The sequence below is a fragment of a genome, unplaced genomic scaffold (genome assembly GCF_019419815.1).
Source record: "Pyrus x bretschneideri cultivar Hongxiangsu unplaced genomic scaffold, Pyrus_bretschneideri_v1 Contig43, whole genome shotgun sequence".
NCBI lineage: Eukaryota > Viridiplantae > Streptophyta > Magnoliopsida > Rosales > Rosaceae > Pyrus > Pyrus x bretschneideri.
Window position 1 is genome coordinate 43,869 of NW_025999757.1, and position 5,951 is coordinate 49,819.

Genomic DNA, 5,951 nt, shown 5'->3' on the forward strand with positions numbered 1-5,951 from the left:
GGAAGTTGATTTAAGTTGCATATATTTCATGTGTGGAAAAGAATCCCTTAGCCATTCCATTATCCATTGGTTTACATCAATTTGCTTTACAATCTGTTTTCTTTCCAATCTGTCCATTTAATTGAATTTCGTCCAAATACAAATCCCCCCCATATTTTGTTAAGTCTTAGGCTTAGAATCTGTCTTATCTTGTGTTTTGAAGCATTTTGAGTCAAGTCCAAACCTAATTTTCGTCCAAAGTTGAGTTTAGTGTCAAAACTGCCCAGTTTGTGTTTTTAGGCAGTTTTGAGAGTTTTTAGCTTGTTTTGAGTCTTGTGAATCTGTTTTGAGTCCCTTGAGTCTTTTCAAACGTTTTTAAGTTTATTTTTGTTCTTTTCATTGTTGTTTGCTTCTTGATTTTCATTCACACTTGTGTTATTTTATTTCAGGTAGTATATGTCAAATAGACTTGTTGAGTTAGGCCAAAGAATTGAAAGGTTAAAGGGCCACACTTTGGATAACTTTGTGCCATCAAGTTCATCCTTTATCCGTGAGGAAGAGGAAAGGATTTCACCTAGTTTAACAAGTAAAGGATCTGAGCAATTCAATTGGGAAAGAGAGGAAGAGATGGCGGGCAACCTAGATGAACTTAGAGCTTTGGAGGACTTTGCTCAACCAATCATACCAAATTCACCTTCATGCATCTTGCTGCCCACAGAAGCTAGAAACTATGATCTCAAATCTTCACATTTCCATATGTTTCCCTCATTTTATGGCTTACCTAATGAAGACCCTTTAGCTCATATTAAGGAGTTTTACAATGTTGTGAGTGGTTTACCTTTGCAGGGAGTAAGTGAAGCAAATTTGAGGATGAGAGTGTTTCCTTACACCTTGAAAGATAAGGCCAAGAGTTGGTTGATGACTCTAACACCAGGTTCCCTCACCACATAGGATGCCATGGCTAAGAAGTTCTTGGAGAAGTTCTTTTCCACTCAAAAGACAGCCACATTAAGGGGACAAATCTTCAACTTCAAACAAGATGATGGTGAACCTTTCAATGAGTGTTGGGAGCGTTTTAAGGGCCTCTTGTTGCAATGTCCACATCATGGGTTACCTTTTCACTTACAAATGCAAATTTTCTATGATGGACTAACCCAAAATTGTCAATCAACTGTTGATAATGCAGCAGGTGGAGCATTGAAGAAAAAGAATGCTCAAGAGTCATATAACATTTATGAGATGTTGGGGTCTAATGCTCAACACAAAGATTTAAGGGGTAAGAAAGTTGGAGTCTATGAAACAAGTTCTAACCATGAGCTTTTGTTGCAGGTAGCTAACCTAGAAAGGAAGCTTGAATCCGTGCTCAACATGGTGCCAAAAGCTAATGAAGTGTGTGCCATTTGCAACATACCAAGCCATCCTACTCACCAATGTCCATCTAGGGAGGCTTACCCCGAGTATGTTCAAGAACAAGTGAACCTCATGAATTCTTACAATCAAAGGCCAAGGAATGATGTGTATTCCAATACATATAACTCAAGTTGGAGAGATCATCCCAACCTTTCATGGAAGAACAACAATCAATTCCAAAATTTCCAACCAAAACCTGCCCCTACCCTTGAGGACACGGTTAAATTGTTAGCCCAAAACACATTGCAATTCCAACATTCCACCAATAGCACTCTCCAACAACATTCAGCAGCCCTAACCAAAATGGAAACACAATTGGGGCAGATTGCAGATGCCTTGAACCAAAGAGAAGTTGGAAAGTTTCCAAGCCAACCCGTGATACTCCAAAGGAACCAAGAGCAAGCCAAAGCAATCACTACACTTAGAAGTGGTAAGGTTATTGATAATAGAGTTGGCAATGAAGTTACTGATGAATATGATCATGTGAATGCAGGTGTTACTCAAGGAGACAATGAGAAACCAAATGAGGAACCAAGCCATGCTACTTCCTCATTTGAAGCACCAAATCTTCACAAGGCTGAGAAACCATACACTCCACCAATACCATTCCCTGGAAGACTTGCCAAGAGCAAGCAGGATAAGTCATTCAAAGAAATTTTTGATATCCTAAGTAAAGTGAATGTTAACTTACCTTTGCTTGATGTCATTAGGAACATGCCAGCATATGGGAAGTTCTTCAAGGAGTTAAACAGCTACAAAAGGAAGTATGGCCCACATGAGAAGGTAGTGGTGTCTGAGAATGTGAGTGCAGTTTTGCAAAGAAAACTTCCACCAAAGCTCAAGGATCCAGGAAGTTTCTCTATCAACATCACCATAGGGGACAAGAAAGTAGAGAAGGCAATGCTTGATTTGGGTGCTAGCATCAACTTAATGCCTTATTCAGTGTACCTTCAACTAGGTTTGGGAGATTTGAAAGCCACCACCATTTCATTACAACTTGCAGACAGATCAGTTAAATATCCAAGAGGTATAGTAGAAGATATTCTAGTTCAAGTTGATAAACTAATCTTGCCTGCAGATTTTGTAGTGTTAGACATGGAAGAAGCTCCTATACATGATCGTGAGTTGCCTATATTGCTTGGGAGACCTTTCATGGCCACGGCCAAGACCATCATTGATGTGCAAAATGGACTCCTCACTATGACAGTGTTAGGAGAGACAGTTCAATTCAAAGTGTTTGAATCTCTTTCTCACCCTTCTTCATCTCTTGATTGTTATGCCATTGATGTGCTTGATTCACTTGTATTCTCTAAGTTCTTGCAAGCACAATCGAATGAACCATTACAAACTGTTTTGAGTCAATCTCAAGATGAGTTTGATGAAGAAGATGCACTCATGGAAGAAGTAGCTGCCTTGGATGCATTAGCATTGTATCCTTTGAATGTTTCACCTCTTTTAGAGCCTTTAGAATCATCAATGTCACATCTAACTCCTTCCACTGTTAAGGCACCAAAACTTGAACTTAAACCACTTCCACCACATCTAAAATATGCATATCTAGCTGAATTTGAAACTCTTCCAATTATCATAGCTTCTGATCTCACCCCAAATGAAGAAGATAAACTAATTAGGGTGTTAAAAGAGTTCAAATCAGTTTTTGGTTGGTCTATTGCAGATATCAAGGGAATAAGCCCTACCATGTGCATGCATAGGATTCTTTTGGAGGAAGGGGCAAAGTCAACCCGGGAACCACAAAGAAGGCTCAACCCACACATGAAGGAAGTTGTTAGGAATGAAGTGTTGAAATTGTTAGATGTGGGGATCATATATCCCATTTCTGATAGCAAATGGGTGAGTGCCATTCAAGTGGTACCCAAGAAAGTGGGAATCACAGTGATGAAGAATGAAAACAATGAGCTTGTGCCCACAAAGCCCACTGCTAGTTGGCGTGTTTGCACCGATTACAGGAAGTTGAATTCTAGCACTAGAAAAGATTATTTTCCTATGCCTTTCATAGATCAAATGCTTGAGAGATTGGCAGGTTACTCACATTATTGTTTTCTGGATGGTTACTCAGGTTACAATCAAATTGCAATCGCTCCGGAGGATCAAGAGAAAACAACCTTTACTTGCCCCTTTGGCACATTTGCATATAGGAGAATGCCTCTTGGACTTTGCAATGCTCCAGCAACATTCCAAAGATGCATGTTGGCCATCTTTTCTGACATGGTAGAAAGGTTCATTAAGGTATTTATGGATGACTTCTCAGTGTTTGGTTCCTCTTTTGATGAATGTCTTAACCATCTATCGTTAGTACTTCAAAGATGTCAGGAAACAAATTTGGTTCTCAATTGGGAAAAGTGCCAATTTATGGTGAAACAAGGAATTGTGTTGGGACATGTAATCTCTAGCAAAGGAATGGAGGTAGACAAAGCCAAAATTGACGTCATCACCAATATGGTAGCCCCCACCACTGTGAAGGGAGTAAGAAGTTTTTTGGGTCATGCGGGTTTTTATCGTCGTTTCATTAAGAACTTTTCAATGATCACTCGTCCATTATGCAATCTGTTAGCTAAAGATGTTGTATTTCATTTTGATAAGGCTTGTATGGATGCATTCAATACTTTGAAAAATGAACTAACCTCGGCCCCTATTATTATGGCACCAGATTGGTCGTTACCTTTTGAATTAATGTGTGATGCCTCTGACTATGCTGTTGGTGCAGTTTTAGGGCAAAGGGTGAACAAACTTCCACATGTGATCTACTATGCAAGCCGGACTCTGCATGATGCTCAACTTAACTATTCCACAACTGAAAAGGAGTTGCTTGCTGTTGTTTTTGCCTTAGAAAAGTTTAGGTCATATCTTGTGGGATCTAAAGTTATTGTGTTTTCTGATCATGCAGCCCTTAGGTACTTGATGACAAAGAAAGATGCTAAACCACGCTTGATTAGATGGATACTATTACTACAAGAGTTTGACTTGGAAATTCGAGATAAGAAGGGCAGTGATAATGTTGTGGCTGACCATTTGTCCAGGCTTAATGAAAACCATGGAGTGGGACAACCTTTACCCCTAAATGAATCATTTCCAGATGAACAACTTCTTGTTGTTCAAGAACAAGAGCCATGGTATGCTGATTTTGTTAATTATCTGGCTTGTGGTGTAATGAGAAATGACATTTCTTTTCAGGAAAGAAAGAAGTTCCTGGCCATGGTAAAGCACTACGTTAGGGACGAACCATATTTGTTTAAATATTGCCCTGATCAAATCATTAGGAGATGTGTCCCAGAGAGTGAGCAACAAAGCATTCTAACATTTAGCCATACATTGGCATGTGGAGGACATTTTGGTGCCAAAAAGACATCTCTAAAGGTTTTACAATCTGGTTTCTTTTGGCCCACTTTATTCAAAGATGCTTTTGACTTTTGTTCTAAGTGTGATAGGTGCCAGAAAATGGGGAACATTAGCCGAAGAAATGAAATGCCATTGAACAACATTTTGGTGGTGGAGCTCTTTGATGTTTGGGGAATCGATTTTATGGGACCATTTCCATCCTCTTTTGGCTACTTATACATATTAGTGGCAGTGGATTACGTATCCAAATGGGTTGAAGCCATTGCTACAAGAACTAATGATCATAAGGTTGTGTTGAATTTTATTAAAGATGTGATTTTTTGTAGGTTTGGAACTCCAAGAGCTATTATTAGTGATGGTGGCAGCCATTTCTGCAACAAACCCTTTGAATCCTTGATGAAGAAATACAACATCAACCACAAAGTGGCAACCCCATACCATCCTCAAACCTCAGGACAAGTGGAGATTAGCAACAGGGAGATCAAGAACATTCTGATGAAGACTGTGAGTCTTACAAGGAAGGATTCGTCATTGAGGTTGAATGATGCACTATGGGCATATAGAACAGCATACATGATGCGAGATTTATGCGCACACAAATTAAACCCTCTTTTTGTCAATTGTAGTGAAGTGTATAAGTAGGGATCGTTCTGGACCGGGGATTAGGAGGGATTGTTAACCACTTGGATTTTTGACTCAAAAACGTAAAAACAATATAAAACACTAAACTAGACTCAAAATTCTTTAAAAACACAAACTAAATTGATTTCTAACTAATTTGACAATAAAGTAAAGGGGGGATTGTGTTTGGACGATATTAAATTAAATGGACAAATTGTAATTAAAGGCAAAACGTAAATATGAATGAGATGAAAATATGGAATGAATGCTAGCTAGAAGGTTCTTCTCCACACATGTTACACTTGCATACATTTTGATTTTCAGTTGGTCTTTCGATGAATTATGGAACTCGACACTCCAAGTTAATTAGGTCCGCTTAAATTAACCTTCAAATTTCCCTAGAATCATTGAATTGGATGAATATGCATCGCAAACAAATTATTCCTAACAAGTTCTCTATATGAACAGCATGATAAAGATGCAAGTTAGAATCATTACGTTCTTTGGAAATTATAAGCATCGACAAGGCATTTGTAACTATGAAAAGCATGATACTCTTGCCAGGAATTCAATTAACGCGATTG

General features: G+C 38.7%; 1 pseudogene; it reads right to left on the reverse strand.

The window, feature by feature from the left end:
* Positions 1-980: 980 nt before the first annotated feature.
* LOC125469523 lies at positions 981-1,091 on the reverse strand (annotated as a pseudogene).
* Positions 1,092-5,951: the final 4,860 nt, after the last annotated feature.